Here is a 23,009-nt window from a genome sequence, read left to right as displayed (position 1 = left end):
CACACACAACAATTGAGAGGAGACACAAACACCACACACAACAATTGAGAGGAGACACAAACACCACACACAACAATTGAGAGGAGACACAAACACCACACACAACAATTGAGAGGAGACACAAACACCACACACAACAATTGAGAGGAGACACAAACACCACACACAACAATTGAGAGGAGACCCAAACACACAAAAGTAGTGAAACAAAAATGAATATTATCAACAACAGTATCAATATTAGTTACAATTTCAACATAGCAGTGATTAAAAATCCCTCATTGACATTATCATTAGACATTTATAAAAAAGAACAATAGTGTGACAGTGGCTTACACTTGCATCACATCTCATAAGCTTGACAACACACTGTGTCCAATATTTGCACAAAGATAAAATAAGTCATATTTTTGCTTCATTTAATAGTTAAAAACAAATGTACATTATTGCAATCAGTTGATAAAACATTGTCCTTTACAATTATAAAAGCTTGTTACTCTGCTTGCATGTCAGCAGACTGGGGTAGATCCTGCTCAAATCTATGTATTCCATCAATAGACAATCCTTTTCAATCGGGAAAAAAATCGTTTTTGAATCGAGAATCGTGTTGAATTGAAAAAAAATCGATTTTGAATTGAATCGTGACCCCAAGAATCGATATTGAATCGAATCGTGGGACACCCAAAGATTCACAGCCCTAATATTCCTTTATGTTCCCTTAGTATACTGTCATGTATACTTAGTATACTGTCATGTATACTTAGTATACTGTCATGTATACTTAGTATACTGTCATGTATACTTAGTATACTGTCATGTATACTTAGTATACTGTCATGTATACTTAGTATACTGTCATGTATACTTAGTATACTGTCATGTATACTTAGTATACTGTCATGTATACTTAGTATACTGTCATGTATACTTAGTATACTGTCATGTATACTTAGTATACTGTCATGCAGGCCTAAATTACAGCAATGGCTCTCTTTTTTAGGCTCATATGCCGTAAATTGCCATAATTCAGGCCCATATTTTGCATGTTTCTTTGCAAAACAACATTTTGTCACACAGCTGCGCCTTACCAAGCCACATGACACCCGTGCAAAGTTTGTTATTGAAAACACAGCTGTTCCATCCGCTGATGCTGTTTACCTATTATTTATGTTTGTATTACTTAGCGTAAAGACTCGCATGGTCCAGGCCGGCCTAAAAGTGAAAGTAGAAGTAGGTGTGTCGTGGTTACTTACCTGTCCATACCAGTTATATTCCAGCATTGTGTCAAAAATGAAGGCAAAACATGCACACGGCTTCTTATCACTTGAGGGTTTACAGGAACGGGGGCGGTGGGGTGGGGTGGGGGGGTGGGGGGGGTCCAAAAGTTTTGTCCCGTGTGGAATTGTCAGGACTTGGGGTGGGGGGGGGCGCTCATACATGTCCACATGCACCGGCGAGCTCTGATTGGCAAGACTGGTCCACGTAGAATTTGGGCACTCCCAGAGCTTGTGACCTGTTGATAATGAACCTGAACCCATTATTTGGAGTCAATGAATTGAAAGAAATAGGGCGAAGGAATGAAAGCCACAGGGCCAATTAACAGCATTCTTGGATGTATTACGCGCTAGCTGGAGTAGCTCAAGGCGAGGCAACTTTCTTTTTTTGCGCCTTATGTCTTTATTCCCTCTGTTATTCGTCCATTACTCCGAGCGGGGGTCAAAGGGTGACGTGGCTGATTGCGCCAACATGACACCGACACTTCTGACTGTCATGTTGCCACCTCCATTTGGTTCAAATTGCAGTGGAATAAATAAATAAATGTCACACTAGATGAATATGAATAGTATTATTACTATTTCTCCTTGTCTGCAACCACAAGCATGCACTTTTAATAGCAATGTGATTTAATTAACTTTAAAGCCAAACACGTTTTTGAAGGTTGTAAAAATCTTTTTTTTTTTTTTTTTCGCTCAAATTTAATTATAGACTTAGCCGTAGTCCAGGGGTGTCCAAACTTTTTCCACTGAGGGCCGCACACGGAAAAATGAAAGCATGTGGGGGCCATTTTGATATTTTTCATTATCAAACCATAACAAAATACATGCATTTTTTATTTATTTGACCTTTAGGGGTCCCGGGGACCATAAAGGGTCTCAGTCATTAAAATGTTAAAAATAAGTCAGATTATTATTTTTTTTAATTATTTAACGCTTACAGTAAATCTCTATATCAACTTCAAGTTGATATAAAGTAATACAAATTTTAAAAAAAATGTTTTATGGCTTTTTTGTCAAAAACAACTTGGTTTTTTTATAGTAAAACTGAAATATGCAGTATTTAGTAATTAGAGCCCTACAAGATCAATAATGCAGGACACCATTGATTTTAATTATTTCATATTTTTGAGTAATCACAGTGAAAAGATAAATAAAAAATCACTAAATATATTTGGGATCCAAAAGGTGCCCCACTCACAAAGTGATACATTTTATTAGGTTTTTCTTTGACTTTCAACACTTAAGTTACGAGATCAACTTCAGATATATCTGTCCATTTTATGATGGAACTATTATGTTGTTTGTTTTATGCGCTTTTGTCAAAGAAAACTTTGATGTTTTTATATGGCTACTACACAATATATGCAATATTTACCACGTGAAACATTTTAAAGTGAAATATTTGAAGTAATTGGAGCCCTGAAAATAATTCATTATAACATGGATTTTTTTTGTCTTTTTTTTTTTTTTTTTGAGCAATGGCAAAAAAAGAAAAATGAAGAAAGACAAAAGAAAAAAAAAACAGCCTGCATGGCAGCTTTTGTGTCAACATTGCAACTTTTTCTCATTAGATGTCACCTCATTCCACTTTTTTTAATGTTCTTTTTTATTTTTACAATAGTATTTGCAGAATGTGTGGCGGGCCGCTAAACAATTAGCTGCGGGCCGCAAATGGCCCCCGGGCCGCACTTTGGACACCCCTGCCCTAGACCAACTTTATTGATCCACAAGGGAAATTGTTCCACACAGTAGCTCAGTTACAAAGGATGGAAAGGATAATGCTAAAAATGTAAAGATAATCCAAAAAAATGTACCATAGTAGTTCTTATATTATTATATTATTATTATAAACTTCAATCAAACAAATGTATTTTTATTTGTTTAATTATAAGTTTAAATACTATTTGTATGCATTATAAATGTTAATTTATGTTGATCCGATAATATCACAGGTTTAAATTACTGGAGTAAAAAAACTCATATTATGCAAATATATACATACTAGAGATGTCCGATAATATCGGCCGATAAATGCTTTAAAATGTAATATCGTAAATGATCGGTATCGGTTTCAAAAAGTAAAATGTATGACTTTTTAAAACGCCGCTGTACGGAGTGGTACACGGAAGTACAGAGCGCTGATAAACCTTAAAGGCACTGCCTTTACGTGCCGGCCCAGTCACATAATATCTACGGCTTTTCACACACTAACAAGTGAATGCAAGGCATACTTGGTCAACAGCCATACAGGTCACACTGAGGGTGGCCGTATAAACAACTTTAACACAGTTACAAATATGCGCCACACTGTGAACCCACACCAAACAAGAATGACACACACATCTGCACCGTAACACAACATAAACACAACAGAACAAATACCCAGAACCCCGCCCCCACCTCAACCCCGCCCACCTCAACCTCCTCATGCTCTCTCAGGGAGAGCATGTCCCAAATTCCAAGCTGCTGTTTTGAGGCATGTTAAAAAAAAATAATGCACTTTGTGACTTCAATAATAAATATGGCAGTGCCATGTTGGCACTTTTTCCCATAAGTTGAGTTGATTTATTTTGTAAAACCTTGTTACATTGTTTAATGCATCCAGCGGGGCATCACAACAAAATTAGGCATAATAATGTGTTCATTCCACGACTGTATATATCGGTATCGCTTGATATCGGAATCGGTAATTAAGAGTTGGACATTATGGGGTATCAGCAAAAAAGCCATTATCGGACATGTCTAATTATAAGTTTAAATACTATTTATATGCATTATAAATGTTGATTTATTTTGATCTGATAATGTCCCAGGTTTGAATTACTGGAGTAAAAAAAGTCATATTATGCAAATATATACATACTATTTTGAAAAGTGTGACATTACAAAGGCTTTCAAAGGGTTATCATAAAAAATACATGTTTGGAATATTATTTGTTTATTGCTGAAGTTGATTTAGACTTCGACAAAGTTGAATGATCCATAAGGGAAATAGTTCCACACAGTAGCTCAGTTACAAAGGATGGAAAGTGTAAGGATGGAAAGGACAATGCAGGTATAAAATAGACTAAAAATGTATCGTAGTAGCAATATAAAATATAACATATATGTAATATTTACATAATATATGTACAGTATATGATATATACTTAAATATTATATTATATTATATGTTTATATCATACATACAATATATAACAATTACCATGTACAATAAAAAGATATTAGACATTAGACAACAATACAAATATGAATTCAAAATGTTTTATACCCTTTTATGATTTGGACTTTTATTTTGTTATTTACCATGAAAAAAACTATATGTATAACATATCACAAATTATGTCCACTAAAGAAAAATGTACTGAAAGGACAAAAAAGTCAGCCTTCAACAAAGTTCCATGTGTTCCCTTACAAATGCATAAAACCTCAATATTGCAATAAGAAACTGGTAAAGGAAACACACATATTTAAAAAAACTTCTCAAATATCGACAACATTTTTTACGCTCTCATCAGGTGATTGTTCAGACTTTTTTTTAAGACTGCAAGAACACATATCTTTTCTTTTTTTTGCAATCTAAGTAGTCAAATATGGCAAGTAAGAGGTGGTTAACAATGCAGCCAAACGGACTACTGTACTCTATTGCGCTCACAGAGCCCTCAAAACATCCAAAAATACTTCCATTACTTCTTGTGACCTGAATATTAATCAAGTATTAGCAATATTGTAATTATAAGCGCTAACGCAGACAAACTATGTTTAGCCGCCCCATGAATCCAGACAACTAAGCACCTCATGCTGCTATGTTGACATGTTGAGCTGCTGCATCACCTCGGACTTTGTAAAAGTTCATTATATTTCATCAATGATGCCTCTTACTTGTGTAGTAGAAGGCCATGAACCGACAAATTGGTCAACTTTGGCATTCAACTTAGAAAAAGACACAAAAAGACACTCGTTTGCAGCACTTTTTTATTTGCGTGACGATAAGACTTATTTCTTCATCTCAACGAGGAGATATGAACATCCCATCAGTCGGCATCCCAGTCAGAGCAGACATTGTACAGTAAGCGATTTTTTTAATGTTCGTAGTTTCTATTTTTGTTTAGCACTTCTTTAGCACAAAAAAAAAATGCTCAGGCTTGGACTGGTCCTGGATCGAGCTTGAGCAAGTCTTGGATCAAAATAGATAACCCCTCCCGTCTCCTCCCATCGTACACAATGGAATTTTACAAGCCTTTGGTTTGGTACAACAAAGACAGCCTCTTGAAGAGAACGGAAAGTTTTTTGATAATCTACGTACAATTTTTCTGACACAAGCACACATATGCTTTTCTTTTTTTATGCATTCTAAATCGTAAATAAACGTTAGAAAGAGTCAGCAAACAACGGAGCCAATGGAAGCCGCTCTATTCCGCCAATAAAGCACTCTTAAAAAAACATCTAAAAACATTAGCGTATTTTCCACACTATAAGGCGCACCTAAAAATCTCCAATTTTCTCAAAAGATGACAGTGCGCCTTATAATCCGGTGCGCCTTATATATGGACCAATATTGAGCCAAAACAGGTCTCGCAACTACGGGATGCATAACGTAACCCCAGCCTCTACTGTAGCGTCTATTCTATGCGCCTTATAATGCGGTGCGCCTTATATATGAACAAAGTTTTAAAATAGGCCATTCATTGACGGTGCGCCTTATAATCCGGTGCGCCTTATAGTGCGGAAAATACGGTAATGTTTTTAGATGTTTTTTTAAGAGTGCTTTATTGGCGGAATAGAGCGGCTTCCATTGGCTCCGTTGTTTGCTGACTCTTTCTAACGTTTATTTACGATTTAGAATGCATAAAAAAAGAAAAGCATATGTGTGCTTGTGTCAGAAAAATTGTATGTAAATTATCAAAAAACTTTCCGTTCTCTGAGTTGCCAGTGAACAGACAAGAGGCTGTCTTTGTTGTACCAAACCAAAGGCTTGTAAAATTCCATTGTGTACGATGGGAGGAGACGGGAGGGGTTATCTATTTTGATCCAAGATCTGCCCAAGCTCGATCCAGGACCAGTCCAAGCCCGAGACATCTTTTAATTTTGTGTTAATGTGACCGAAAATAATGGCTGTTTACATACCCTCCATTCCTTTAGAAACAGCTGTTGTTATGTAAACAGGGAAAGTCCAAATAAAAAGATGTGGCGTACAATCTTTCGCCAGAGCGTGCTGGAGACTGTGCGAGAGAACAGCCCAGACGTTTCTCCTCAAATTGAGCCACATTTTATTCTGTCTCTGTTTAATTCCTTGCTTCTTGTCTCGTTTAATAGATGTCATCAGTGTTTGAACCTGACATCTTGTCACCCATATGGATTGGGAATGATAGGCAAAATGAAAGAAAAAGCGCAGTTCCCTTTTAAAGTTATTATAGAAATGAAAAAGAGTCAGCAAAATAAAGGCATTTTGTGTGTATAGTTCGTGGTTTGCACGTCAACAAGTTCCCATAACTGCGCTCAGGAGAGCGTGCCACTGGATTGTTCACAGTCTGACACATATTTAACGGGCCATTGGCAACGCATTGCTCACTTTAGGCTCAACATGGATGACTGCGGGTCCCATCAGCAGAAATCCAAGCGAGCCTACGTGGCATTACTTTTATGCTGCCACTACTCTTTGACCTTTTTTGGCGCTTTAATTAAAGAGCGACATTCAAACGGGGACGAGCAGGAAATTCAATTCATCCGAGCGATGACAGAGATGTTGTAATCAGATTAGGAAAAAAAACCATGGCGATACTCCTAACGTGATTACAACATAACGTGGTTTAATTGCACCTCAGACTCTTTTGATTCCCTTCATCCAGCCCATGAATGCGGGCGCTTGTGTCGAGTCCTGCTGCTTTTTGGGGAGTTGTAATTGTGACTGTGCAGTCAGAGGACTTCCTGCATCATGCAACTATCCAAATATCAAACTGAGCACATTTATCACATGACTAAAAATACTCCATTTCATCTGAAATCAAATGAAGTCTGAATTTGATTCACAATTAGGCAACAGGAAAGGAGTAGACACATAAAATGTTGTATGAACAGTGTAAGGTTGTACAATATACCGATAGTACCGCCATACTAATTCATCATATTCCGTACTATACCGCCTCTAAAAAGTACTGGTCCCCGCGAACCTTATCCCCCCTCGCCCCTTTTTTTTATTCATGACGGCGCGTCGTGGTCACGTCGGGACATTGCTGGTTTTGCTAGCAGACCACGAAATGGTAACACTCAAATAAGTTTTTAGCTTGTTTAAGTCGGGGGTCCAAGTTAATCAATTCATGGTAGTTAAGTGCAGTACTTGCAAATTAGACACAACATTGTAAGAAAACAAGATAACTGGACAGCAAAACTCATTGTCGAATGTTAAATAAAAAATGTAGATTGTACAAACCCCGTTTCCATATGAGTTGGGAAATGGTGTTAGATGTAAATATAAACAGAATACAATGATTTGCAAATCCTTTTCAAGCCATATTCAGTTGAATATGCTACAAAGACAACATATTTCATGTTCAAACTCATAAACTTTATATTTTTTTTGCAAATAATCATTAACTTAGAATTTCATGGCTGCAACACGTGCCAAAGTAGTTGGGAAAGGGCATGTTCACCACTGTGTTACATGGCCTTTCCTTTGAACAACACTGAGAACTGAGGAGACACATTTTTGAAGCTTAAGTTGTTGGGGGTCTCCCTTCTCATATTTTAGGCTTCATAATGCCAAACACATTTTCAATGTCTGGACTACAGGCAGGCCAGTCTAGTACCCACACTCTTTTACTATGAAGCCACGTTGATGTAACACGTGGCTTGGCATTGTCTTGCTGAAATAAGCAGGGGCGTCCATGGTAACGTTGCTTGGATGGCAACATATGTTGCTCCAAAAGCTGTATGTACCTTTCAGCATTAATGGTGCCTTCACAGATGTGTAAGTTACCCATGTCTTGGGCACTAATACACCCCCATACCATCACACATGCTGTCTTTTACACTTTGCGCCTATAACATTCCGGATGGTTCTTTTCCTCTTTGGTCCGGAGGACACGACGTCCACAGTTTCCAAAAACACTTTGAAATGTGGACTCGTCAGACCACAGAACACTTTTCCACTTTGTATCAGTCCATCTTAGATGAGCTCAGGCCCAGCCAAGCCGACGGCGTTTCTGGGTGTTGTTGATAAACGGTTTTCGCCTTGCATAGGAGAGTTTTAACTTGCACTTACAGATGTAGCGACCAACTGTAGTTACTGACAGTGGTTTTCTGAAGTGTTCCTGAGCCCATGTGGTGATATCCTTTACACACTGATGTGGCTTGTTGATGCAGTACAGCCTGAGGGATGGAAGGTCACGGGCTTAGCTGCTTACGTGCAGTGATTTCTCCACATTCTCTTTGATGATATTACAGAGCGTAGATGGTGAAATCCCTCAATTCCTTGCAATAGCTGCTTGAGAAAGGTTGTTCTTAAACTGTTCAACAATTTGCTCAGGCATTTGTTGACAAAGTGGTGACCCTCGCCCCATCCTTGTTTGTGAATGACTGAGCATTTCATGGAATCTACTTTTATACCCAATCATGGCACCCACCTGTTCCCAATTAGCCTGTTCACCTGTGGGATGTTCCAAATAAGTGTTTGATGAGCATTCCTCAACTTTATCAGTATTTATTGCCACCTTTCACAACTACTTTGTCACGTGTTGCTGCCATCAAATTATAAAGTTAATGATTATTTGCACAAAAAATAAAGTTTATGAGTTTGAACATGAAATATGTTGTCTTTGTAGCATATTCAACTGAATATGGCTTGAAAAGGATTTGCAAATCATTGTATTCCGTTTATATTTACATCTAACACCATTTCCCAACTCATATGGAAACGGGGTATGTATTATGAAACAATGAACATGTATTAACACATGTGAAGACACGCACAAGTACCGAAAATGGGTACCGGTATCGATTCCTGGATACCGCAAATTGGTATTGTATTGATTAAAATGTAAAAATGTACCCATCCCTAAGGTAGCGAAAATTGACACATCATATAACTGACCCAAATATGTCATTAAAAAAAAAGTCGTCTTATATTCGTCGTTTAGAGATTTGTACAAGCAAACGATTGATTGGTTGATTGATTGAAACTTGTATTAGTAGATTGCACAGTACAGTACATATTCCGTACAATTGACCACTAAATGGTAACACCCCAATAAGTTTTTCAACTTGTTTAAGTCGGGGTCCACGTTCATCTATTCATGGTAAACCAGGGGTGTCCAAACTTTTTCCACTGAGGGCCAAATCAAAGCCAGCGGGGGCCATTTTGATATTTTTTTATTTTAAAAACCAATACAATATATGTGTAAAAAATATACATTTAGGCCTCCACTCAGTGGTTTTGGTCAAAAAAAGATATAAAAAATGTGTCATTATTTAGTATTATTATTATTATTATTCAAAGTTTAAATCTCTAGATCAACATTACAACTATCTGTCAATATAACATTTTTAAACATGTAAGTTGTGTGCCCTTTTTGTCAAAGAAAACCCTGTTTTTTTATGGAAAAAACACCAAATATGCAATATTTTCCCCCAAAGAAATTTTAAAGTGGAATATTTGAGGTTATACAATAATTGGAGCCTTAAAAAGGTCAATAACGCATAACAACATTGATTTTAATTCATTATTAATTTTTGAGCAATGACATACAAAAAAAAATCCCACTAAAGATATTTAACATCAAAGTGTTAAAAAATATATTATACATTTTTTATACTGTTTACTTTTAACACAATAATCTCGAGATCAGCTTCAGATCTATCCGTCAATTATAAATTGTATTGTTGTTTGTGGTTTTTTTGTTTGTTTTATGCCCTTTTTTCAAAAAAACAACAGCTCCGTTTTTTATATGGCAAACACAAAATATGCAACATTTTCCCCCAAAAATATCTCAAAGTGGAATATTTAATGTGACGTAATTGGAGCCTTGAATAGGTCAATAATTCATGATGACGTTGATTTTGATTCATTATTATGTTTTAAAGAATGGCAGCTTTGAGTTATTAGAGTCAACATTGCAACATTCTCTTTTTACATTTCACCTGTTTGCTCTTTTGTACCACTTTTTATGTTTTACATTTTTTTAAATCATATTTTTAGAATGTGCCGTGGGACATTTAAAAAATGTCTCGCGGGCCGCAAATGGCCCCCGGGCAGCACTTTGGACACCCCTGTGGTAAACGAAGCATTTCTTCCTGTCACTCACATGTCTCATCCTACTGTTATGGTATGCTAGATGTCAATACAACATTTTGGCCACTCAATTATTCCTACAGATTGACTAAACCTCCTCTGAGCTCCGATCACAAGCTCATCCTGTCTGTCCTCTTCGGTGCCTCCAACCCTTTTTGGTTGTGTCCTCTTCAAAGGAGGGATCCTGCGTAGCACCTCTGGCCATGAACAACCCCGAGAGGTTAGCTGCCAGGACCACGTTTGCGTGTCCTCTGGCCATGGACAACCCCGAGAGGTTAGCTGCCAGGACCACGTTTGCGTGTCCTCTGGCCATGGACAACCCCGAGAGGTTAGCTGCCAGGACCACGTTTGCGTGTCCTCTGGCCATGAACAACCCCGAGAGGTTAGCTGCCAGGACCACGTTTGCGTGTCCTCTGGCCATGAACAACCCCGAGAGGTTAGCTGCCAGGACCACGTTTGCGTGTCCTCTGGCCATGGACAACCTCGAGAGGTTAGCTGCCAGGACCACGTTTGCGTGTCCTCTGGCCATGAACAACCCCGAGAGGTTAGCTGCCAGGACCACGTTTGCGTGTCCTCTGGCCATGGACAACCCCGAGAGGTTAGCTGCCAGGACCACGTTTGCGTGTCCTCTGGCCATGGACAACCCCGAGAGGTTAGCTGCCAGGACCACGTTTGCGTGTCCTCTGGCCATGGACAACCCCGAGAGGTTAGCTGCCAGGACCACGTTTGCGTGTCCTCTGGCCATGGACAACCCCGAGAGGTTAGCTGCCAGGACCACGTTTGCGTGTCCTCTGGCCATGAACAACCCCGAGAGGTTAGCTGCCAGGACCAGGTTTGCGTGTCCTCTGGCCATGGACAACCCCGAGAGGTTAGCTGCCAGGACCACGTTTGCGTGTCCTCTGGCCATGGACAACCCCGAGAGGTTAGCTGCCAGGACCACGTTTGCGTGTCCTCTGGCCATGGACAATCCTGAGAGGTTAGCTGCCAGGACCACGTTTGCGTGTCCTCTGGCCATGGACAACCCCGAGAGGTTAGCTGCCAGGACCACGTTTGCGTGTCCTCTGGCCATGGACAACCCCGAGAGGTTAGCTGCCAGGACCACGTTTGCGTGTCCTCTGGCCATGGACAATCCTGAGAGGTTAGCTGCCAGGACCACGTTTGCGTGTCCTCTGGCCATGGACAACCCCGAGAGGTTAGCTGCCAGGACCACGTTTGCGTGTCCTCTGGCCATGGACAACCCCGAGAGGTTAGCTGCCAGGACCACGTTTGCGTGTCCCTTCCGGCCAAGACACCGTCCCGCCCTGACCTCCCTTCATTGTGCGTGAAGCCTATCACGGCCGCTCATCTCGACGTGGGGACAAAGATGAAGCCACAAAGTGGTCACGAGCCCTATGGTAATTGGTTATGGTTATGGGTTTTTTCTCTCTTGAACATGCTTGACAGTGTAATTCCAAATGTCTGAAAAGGAGCAGGAAGAAGCATAGCATAGCTTTTTTTAATCCTACCGCTTTGCCACGTCTCAGAAGTTACTCCACAAACACTTTTATTTGCGTTCTTTTTCGGTTTACAAACTGGGGGAGGGGCGTGGCCTGCGGGCCTGCGGTGAAACCGGGTGTGCCAGGATTGGCTCCGAGATCAGCGGCAGGTGCGTAGATCAGTGTTTTTCAACCTTTTTGGAGTCAAGGCACATTTTTGGTCATTGAAAAAATGCGGAGGCACACCACCAGCAGAAAACATAAAAAATGTCAACTGAGTAGTTGATATTGACAGTAAAAAGTAATTGTTGCAATTGTTGGATATTAATTCAAAGCATAACCAAGCATGCATCACTGTAGCTCTTGTCTCAAAGTAAGTGTCACGACCTGTCACGTCACGCCGGGACTTATTTGGAGTTTTTTGGTGTTTTCCTGTGTGTAGTGTTTTAGTGTTGTAGTGTCTTGCGCTCCTATTTTGGTGGCTTTTCCTGTTTTGTTGGTATTTACCTGTAGCAGTTTCATGTCTTGCTTTGAGCGCTATTCCCCGCACCTGCTTAGTTTTAGCAATCAAGACTATTTCAGTTGTGGGGACGCTATCCTTCTTTGTGTGGAAATTGTTGATTGTCATGTCATGTACGGATGTACTTTGTGGACGCCGTCTGCTCCACACGCTGTAAGTCTTTGCTGTCGTCCAGCATTCTGTTTGTGTTTACTTTGCAGCCAGTTCAGATTTAGTTTTGTTTTCCATAGCCATCCCTAAGCTTCAATGCCTTTTTTAGGGGCACTCGCCTTTTGTTTATTTTTGGTTTAAGCATTAGATACGACGTTTACAAAGCAATTAGCTACCAGCTGCCACCTACTGATAAAGAAGAGTATTACACGGTTACTCTGCCGAGCTCTAGACAGCACCGACACTCAACAACGGCACTTTATTTGCAGATTATAATTACTAGTTTGCATAAAATATTTTTAACTCAAATATGTGAAATTACATAAACTCCCACGGCACACCAGACTATATCTCACTGTGCCGCGGTACAGTGGTTGAAAAACACTGGCGTAGATGACACAGCTGTGAGTGTTTGTCTGATCACCTGTCGCTCTGTTAAAGGCAGCAGTCGGGAAGGAGAAAGTGTTGTTGTTGGTGATGGCGGTTGGTGACACACGGACACTCTGGGAGAAACCATTCATGTGCTCGAGCGAGAAGGGGGCGGACAGAAAATGACTGAAAAAGGTCCCAACGAACATTTATTGCAAAATAAATTATTATTCGCCAAGATGAATGCAGCTGTCATGTCCGTCATTGGTGGTCCAAGGAACCCGGAGGAGCGAGACCTCCACACGAACATTTACCTCTTTATTTATTTATTCAATCATTCATTTTGTGTGCCGCTAGAAGCTGTCATTTTGATGACATCACTTCCTGTACACGGGCACAGACATTTTGAAGAAGCAGGGCCCCCTACATCACATCCTGTTTACATCTAATTAACTCATTCGAAGAGTTTCGAGGCTACCAACATTTCTGACAAGTTTATTTCCACAATTCTCGTACCTTGTGCCTGTCGGAGCCTTGTGAGACGGTCAAAGAATTTACTTTGTGTGATCAGAAACGCTTTAAATGTGTCCAAACTTTGAGTCTTGCTGTATAGCTTTGGGTTGCTAGACAACCATTGAGCTAGTATTTTAGCTACGTAGTTAGCTTCCAGCTGACAGCACCTTCATTTCAAGGATTTTATCAGAGAAGGCGGCTTTATTCCGCAGCCATTCTTTAATTGTGATGAGACCCAAAAAGATGCCGCAGCGGACCTTTATTACAAAAAGGTGAAGGTAATTGTGGCATTCCTAATACATAGTGTCTTTAAAATGTGCAGTTTTTTACTAAAATAGGGACTTGTCGAGGCTAGAACCAATTATTCATGTTTACATTGATTTTATGCTAACTTTCCGGTTGGCAAACCTTTTTTTTTTATTACGGTAATCAGTCCAACAAAATATCCATCCATCCATCCATTTTCTACCGCTTATTCCTTTCGGGGTCGCGATGGTCGCTAGAGCCTATCTCAGCTGCATTGGGGCGGAAGGCGGGGTGGGGTACACCCTGCACAAGTCGCCACCTCATCACATATTCGACTTTAATCCTATGATTTTTTTCAAAATGAATTGGATTAATCCTGTAAAATGGCATAATTCTTTCTTGTAAAATTGTAACTTTAAAAAAAATATTTTGTGACAATTGTTATTTTTCTTACAATATTACTTTTTTTTTTTTTTGAAAAAATTAGTAAATACTAATTTTCATTTAATCTTATAAAATTACCTAATTGTGTTTTGTAATTTCCCCCCCAGAATATTCCTAACAAATTTTGTAGGAAAACGTTTTCTCAAAATATTGAAACTTTTTCTAAAAAAAATAAAAAAATAAAAAAAAATGTTTTCACAATATATTCGACTTTAATCCAATGACTTTTTTCAAAATTAATTGGACTTTAATCCTGTAAAATGGCATAATTTTTTCTTGTAAAATTGTAACTTTAAAAAAATATATTTTGACAATTATTTTTCTTACTATTTATTTCTAAAAAAAAATTTAAAAAATTATACTTTAATTTAATCTTGTAAAATTACATAATTTTGTTTTATAATTTTTTTCCTCCGAATATTCCGAAAAAAATGTGTGACATCTTTTTCTCACCATATTGCAACTTTTTTCAAAAAGCAGAATAAATAATACATAATAATACCATTATAATAGAACTCCAATTCCAAAACCAAACCCGGCCCAGCAACATTCAGAATAGCAATCAACAGAACATTGAGAGGACACACAAACATGACACAAAACAATCCAAAAGTAGTCAAACAAAAATGAATAATATCAGCAACAGTATCAATATTAATAAGAATTCCAACATAGCAGTGATTAGAAATCCCTCATTGACATTATCATCACAGCCATTTATAAAAAATAAAATAAAAACATTTAAAAAATGAACAATAGCTTGACAACACACTGTGTCCAATATTTTCCACAAAGATAAAATAAGTCATAAATTAGGTTCATTTAATAGTTAAAACAAATTTAAATAATGAATCCTATATTCCAATATATGACTCATTATTATCTAAACTAAACACATTTATTTCTACTGATATCATCTCTATAGCTTGTGTATAGCAGTCAGTATGAGTTGGACTATCAACATCTATCCATTTTTTATAATATTACCCTTTTTGTTATGATGCATATTGAAAGAAATGCATTTTTAACTCTTTGATACGTCACTAAATTGATGCAGATCACCACGAATACAAGTTTGCAGTGTGATTGGGATGTTTATATTTAGGAACGGGATTGCTCCTTTTGTTGTTTTCAACCATTACTCTTTTTTTCTCTGACATTCCCACAAGAAATGAAGAAGAGTTCTCTCAGCTGCCCGACACTTTATACATAACTTGCTATCTACTGCACCAATTTCAACACGGAACTAATGGAGTTGGTAAGTCCAGGTTCCACTGTATAACCAATATTTTAACCTATTATTAACCACATTTTTTGACTCTTAATATGCATTAAAAGCACATTGTCTCCTGTCACACTTTTATTTTTTATTTTTTCCTGTCACACTTACCTCAACTGTGACATCAAATTGTACGTGACTATCCATGTAAAATAGCACGCACGCACACGTAATATACGGCAGGGCTCCCAAACACACTGAATGGCAATGATGTGAATCTTGTACCCCCCTCCTTTGAGCTTATCTAGCCTCCAGGGAGACCTCCGGCCCACCGCCCTCCCTTCCATTTCAACACACAACTCCAAACCCAGCATGGAGCAACACACTGTCCCTGACGGTACACTTCACCGCCGCCATTTATGACTCCTCGCATTGTACCCCCCCCCCCCCCCCCACCACAAGCCACTTTTGAATCCTATTAGTCTGTGAGCATAGTTTAACTGAAAAAGACTGTCGACTTCAACTCAATTAGGCCTAATAGGATTAAGACGCTGCTATGGGCCAGGAGTTTCAAAAAAAGATTGGAATTTTTTTCTTTTTGCCAACACCTGCTCCATCCATGGAATTATTGTCAGAAAACACCTTGACCACGCTGACCTACTACCTATCATTCAACGTGTTGAGTTGTTCATTATTCAGCCATTGATTTTTCCCTCTTTTTTATCTCTGTAAAAACATAAACAATTATTTTCCGTTTTTCTTCTTTTTTTCCGACCTACAATGTGTGTTAATAATAATAATAATAGATTTTATTTGTAAAAAGCACTTTACATTGAGTAAACAACCTCAAAGTGCTACAGTGTATTTAAAAAAATTAAAATAAAAAGATAATAAAAAATAAATAAAAATAAAAACTAGAACAGCCAAATAGCTGAAACTAGTATGCATATATCTGAAAAAAAAAGAAAAAAAAAAGGCTTTTTTAAAAAGAAGGGTTTTTAAGCCTTTTTTAAAAGCACCCACAGTCTGTGGTGCCCTCAGGTGGTCAGGGAGAGCGTTCCACAGACTGGGAGCGGCGGAGCAGAAAGTTAGGACTGTTAAAATCTTGATCCGTCTCTTTGCCATACCTGCCAACAACTACAGTTTTCCCGTAATGAGTACGGTTTTTGATAATCCAATGGTAAAAACTACGGTTTTCCATTAAAAATTAATCGAAGTTAGGTAGCGATGCAAATCCACGGGCAGGGGACAAACTATACGGGAAACATCGATGATGATTGGTGGGTTTACGTATAAGAACATCCATGATTGGTTGGTTGGTTTACTATGATGAGTCACGATTGGTTAAGATTAGAGATGTCCGATAATGGCTTTTTTTGCCGATATTCCGATATTGTCCAACTCTTAATTACTGATTCCAATATCAACCGATGCCGATATATACAGTTGTGGAATGAACACATTATTATGCCTAATTTTGTTGTGATGCCCCGCTGGATGCATTAAACAATGTAACAAGGTTTTCCAAAATAAATCAACTCAAGTTATGTAAAAAAGTGCCAACATGGCACTGCCATATTTATTATTGAAGTCACAAAGTGCATTATTTTTTTTTAACATGCCTCAAAACAGCAGCTTGGAATTTGGGACATGCTCTCCCTGAGATAATCCTGATACTCACTACAACTATGGGAAATACTATACTTTGACTTTCACAAAGTGCATTATTTTTTTTATGTTTTTGAAACATGCCTCAAAACAACAGCTACAAAAACAACGAAGGCACACAGCTTCAGTCCAGAGTATACTAGAGTAATAAAGTCAACAATAACATAGTGCAAGGCTGCCTGGTATACTGTATAGCTGCCTGGTATACTGTATAGCTGCCTGGTATACTGTATAGCTGCCTGGTATACTGTATAGCTGCCTGGTATACTGTATAGCTGCCTGGTATACTGTATAGCTGCCTGGTATACTGTATAACTGCCTGGTATACTGTATAGCTGCCTGGTATACTGTATAGCTGCCTGGTATACTGTATAACTGCCTGGTATACTGTATAACTGCCTGGTATACTGTATAGCTGCCTGGTATACTGTATAACTGCCTGGTATACTGTATAGCTGTCTGGTATACTGTATAGCTGCCTGGTATACTGTATAACTGCCTGGTATACTGTATAGCTGCCTGGTATACTGTATAACTGCCTGGTATACTGTATAGCTGCCTGGTATACTGTATAACTGCCTGGTATACTGTATAGCTGCCTGGTATACTGTATAACTGCCTGGTATACTGTATAGCTGCCTGGTATACTGTATAACTGCCTGGTATACTGTATAGCTGCCTGGTATACTGTATAGCTGCCTGGTATACTGTATAGCTGCCTGGTATACTGTATAACTGCCTGGTATACTGTATAGCTGCCTGGTATACTGTATAGCTGCCTGGTATACTGTATAACTGCCTGGTATACTGTATAGCTGCCTGGTATACTGTATAACTTCCTGGTATACTGTATAACTGCCTGGTATACTGTATAGCTGCCTGGTATACTGTATAGCTGCCTGGTATACTGTATAGCTGCCTGGTATACTGTATAGCTGCCTGGTATACTGTATAGCTGCCTGGTATACTGTATAGCTGCCTGGTATACTGTATAAGCTGCCTGGTATACTGTATAGCTGCCTGGTATACTGTATAGCTGCCTGGTATACTGTATAGCTGCCTGGTATACTGTATAACTGCCTGGTATACTGTATAGCTGCCTGGTATACTGTATAGCTGCCTGGTATACTGTATAACTGCCTGGTATACTGTATAACTGCCTGGTATACTGTATAGCTGTCTGGTATACTGTATAGCTGCCTGGTATACTGTATAACTGCCTGGTATACTGTATAGCTGCCTGGTATACTGTATAACTGCCTGGTATACTGTATAGCTGCCTGGTATACTGTATAACTGCCTGGTATACTGTATAGCTGCCTGGTATACTGTATAACTGCCTGGTATACTGTATAGCTGCCTGGTATACTGTATAACTGCCTGGTATACTGTATAGCTGCCTGGTATACTGTATAGCTGCCTGGTATACTGTATAACTGCCTGGTATACTGTATAGCTGCCTGGTATACTGTATAACTTCCTGGTATACTGTATAACTGCCTGGTATACTGTATAGCTGCCTGGTATACTGTATAGCTGCCTGGTATACTGTATAGCTGCCTGGTATACTGTATAACTGCCTGGTATACTGTATAGCTGCCTGGTATACTGTATAACTGCCTGGTATACTGTATAGCTGCCTGGTATACTGTATAACTGCCTGGTATACTGTATAGCTGCCTGGTATACTGTATAGCTGCCTGGTATACTGTATAACTGCCTGGTATACTGTATAGCTGCCTGGTATACTGTATAACTTCCTGGTATACTGTATAACTGCCTGGTATACTGTATAGCTGCCTGGTATACTGTATAGCTGCCTGGTATACTGTATAGCTGCCTGGTATACTGTATAAGCTGCCTGGTATACTGTATAGCTGCCTGGTATACTGTATAGCTGCCTGGTATACTGTATAGCTGCCTGGTATACTGTATAGCTGCCTGGTATACTGTATAACTGCCTGGTATACTGTATAGCTGCCTGGTATACTGTATAACTGCCTGGTATACTGTATAGCTGCCTGGTATACTGTATAACTGCCTGGTATACTGTATAGCTGCCTGGTATACTGTATAGCTGCCTGGTATACTGTATAGCTGCCTGGTATACTGTATAACTGCCTGGTATACTGTATAGCTGCCTGGTATACTGTATAGCTGCCTGGTATACTGTATAACTGCCTGGTATACTGTATAGCTGCCTGGTATACTGTATAACTTCCTGGTATACTGTATAACTGCCTGGTATACTGTATAGCTGCCTGGTATACTGTATAGCTGCCTGGTATACTGTATAGCTGCCTGGTATACTGTATAGCTGCCTGGTATACTGTATAGCTGCCTGGTATACTGTATAAGCTGCCTGGTATACTGTATAGCTGCCTGGTATACTGTATAGCTGCCTGGTATACTGTATAGCTGCCTGGTATACTGTATAACTGCCTGGTATACTGTATAGCTGCCTGGTATACTGTATAGCTGCCTGGTATACTGTATAACTGCCTGGTATACTGTATAACTGCCTGGTATACTGTATAGCTGTCTGGTATACTGTATAGCTGCCTGGTATACTGTATAACTGCCTGGTATACTGTATAGCTGCCTGGTATACTGTATAACTGCCTGGTATACTGTATAGCTGCCTGGTATACTGTATAACTGCCTGGTATACTGTATAGCTGCCTGGTATACTGTATAACTGCCTGGTATACTGTATAGCTGCCTGGTATACTGTATAACTGCCTGGTATACTGTATAGCTGCCTGGTATACTGTATAGCTGCCTGGTATACTGTATAACTGCCTGGTATACTGTATAGCTGCCTGGTATACTGTATAACTTCCTGGTATACTGTATAACTGCCTGGTATACTGTATAGCTGCCTGGTATACTGTATAGCTGCCTGGTATACTGTATAGCTGCCTGGTATACTGTATAGCTGCCTGGTATACTGTATAGCTGCCTGGTATACTGTATAGCAGGGAATTATAAACTGGGCTCACATCCATCTTCCACTTGTATTCATGGTGTATCTCCTTATGATTAGTGAAGAGGTGGGTGATCAAATTGCTCGTATTAAAGCAGGGGTGTCCAATCTTTTTCCACTGAGGGCCGCACACGTAAAAATTAAAGCATGTGAAGTGAAGTGAAGTGAATTACATTTATATAGCGCTTTTTCTCAAGTGACTCAAAGCGCTTTACATAGTGAAACCCAATATCTAAGTTACATTTAAACCAGTGTGGGTGGCACTGGGAGCAGGTGGGTAAAGTGTCTTGCCCAAGGACACAACGGCAGTGACTAGGATGGCGGAAGCGGGGATCGAACCTGGAACCCTCAAGTTGCTGGCACGGCCGCTCTACCAACCGAGCTATACCGTCCCAAGGGGACCATTTTGATATTTTTCATTTTCAAACCATAACAAAATATATGCATTTTTTATTTATTTGACCTTTAGGGGTCCCGGGGACCATAAAGGGTCTCAGTCATTAAAATGTTAAAAATAAGTCAGATTATTATTTTTTTTAAATTATTTAACGCTTACAGTAAATCTCTATATCAACTTCAAGTTGATATAAAGTAATACAAATTAAAAAAAAGGTTTTATGGCTTTTCTGTCAAAAACAACTTCATATTTTTATAGTAAAACTGAAATATGCAGTATTTAGTCATTAGAGCCCTACAAGATCAATAATGCAGGACACCATTGATTTTAATTCTTTCATATTTTTGAGTAATCACAGTGAAAAGATAAATAAAAATTCACTAAATTTATTTGGGATCCAAAAGATGCCCCACTCATAAAGTGATACATTTTTATTAGGTTTTTCTTTGACTTTCAACACTGAAGTTACGAGATCAACTTCAGATATATCTGTCCATTTTATGATGGAACTATTATGTTGTTTGTTTTATGCGCTTTTGTCAAAGAAAACGTTGATGTTTTTATATGGCTACTACACAATATATGCAATATTTACCACATGAAACATTTTAAAGTGAAATATTTGAAGTAATTGGAGCTCTGAAAATAATTCATTATAACATGGATTTTTTTGTCATTATTATTATTTTTTGAGCAATGGCAAAAAAAGAGAAATAAAGAAAGACAAAATAAAATAAAAAACAGCCTGCATGGCAGCTTTTGTGTCAACATTGCAACTTTTTCTCCTTAGATTTCACCTCATTCCACTTTTTTTTAATGTTCTTTTTTATTTTTACAATAGTATTTGCAGAATGTGTGGCGGGCCGGTAAACAATTAGCTGCGGGCCGCAAATGGCCCCCGGGCCGCACTTTGGACACCCCTGTATTAAAGGAAGACGTCTTAGTTCATCCCGCATGACTAACTTTTTGCAGTCATTGCAAATTGCCAGTTTTTTATCCGTCAGAGACACTTTAAAATAATCCCAAACATAGACATGGTGCCGTTAGTCAGTCATCGAGCGAGCTAGCTTGTTAGCCACGGCTACAGCACCGGCAACAACACACTCTTGTTGTTGTTATGCTGCGCTCGCGGCGGTTTGATGAGGTCATCAAGCGTCGCCAGTAAACCTCTCATGCTGCAGTCGTCAACTCCTGTGTTGTGTATGGGAGAGGGGAGAGGGGAGAGGGGAGGGGGGAGAGGGGAGAGGGGAGAGGGGAGAGGGGAGAGGGGAGAGGGGAGGGGGAGAGGGGAGAGGGGAGAGGGGAGAGGGGAGAGGGGAGAGGGGAGAGGGGAGAGGGGAGAGGGGAGAGGGGAGAGGGGAGGGGGGAGAGGGGAGAGGGGAGAGGGGAGAGGGGAGGGGCTGCTGACTGGGAGACGCAAGCGTTCTGTACTGCTCCCTACGTCCGTGTTTTACCGGATATGTACCGCTCCGTACAGCAGCCTTTTAAAAAGTCATTCATTTTACTTTTTGCAACCGATACCGATAATTTCCGATATTACATTTTAAGCATTTATGGGCCGATAATACCGGCAGGCCGATATTATCGGACATCTCTAGTTGAGATTAGGGCAAAACATTACAGACAGGCCAATCAGAGGCAAGATAGGGCGGGTCATGGAACCGGGAAGGGAAATCACGGCAGACATCCCAAATGACGACGAGAGAGTCGGAGAAGAGAAGAGGGAATATTCAAACGGGCGATTTATATATTTAAAAGAACTAGTGGAAGATGGCAGAGGGATTCTTTTCCTTGGATTTTTGTTTTAGCCATGTAGACGACGTCCAGGAAACACAAAATACGTCTACTTGGCCACATTTGGACAAATGTAAGCATCTGGATAACACATTCATTTGAGATTAGGGATGTCCGATAATGGCTTTTTGCCGATATCCGATATTCCGATATTGTCCAACTCTTTAATTACCGATACCGATATCAACCGATACCGATATCAACCGATATATGTAGTCGTGGAATTAACACATTATTATGCCTAATTTGGACAACCAGGTATGGTGAAGATAAGGTACTTTTTTTAAAAATTAGTAAAATAAGATAAATAAATTAAAAACATTTTCTTGAATAAAAAAGAAAGTACAACAATATAAAAACAGTTACATATAAACTAGTAATGAATGAAAATGAGTAAAATGAAGTGTTAAAGGTTAGTACTATTAGTGGAGCAGCAGCACGCACAATCATGTGTGCTTACGGACTGTATTCCTTGCAGACTGTATTGATATATATTGATATATAATGTAGGAAGCAGAATATTAATAACAGAAAGAAACAACCCTTTTGTGTGAATGAGTGTAAATGGGGGAGGGAGGTTTTTTGGCTTGGTGCACTAATTGTAAGTGTATCTTGTGTGTTTTATGTGGATTTAATAAAAAAAAAAAAAAAAAAAAAAAAAACGA

The sequence above is a fragment of the Entelurus aequoreus genome, linkage group LG12 (assembly GCF_033978785.1).
Source record: "Entelurus aequoreus isolate RoL-2023_Sb linkage group LG12, RoL_Eaeq_v1.1, whole genome shotgun sequence".
Lineage (NCBI taxonomy): Eukaryota > Metazoa > Chordata > Actinopteri > Syngnathiformes > Syngnathidae > Entelurus > Entelurus aequoreus.
This window is presented reverse-complemented; position numbering follows the sequence as displayed.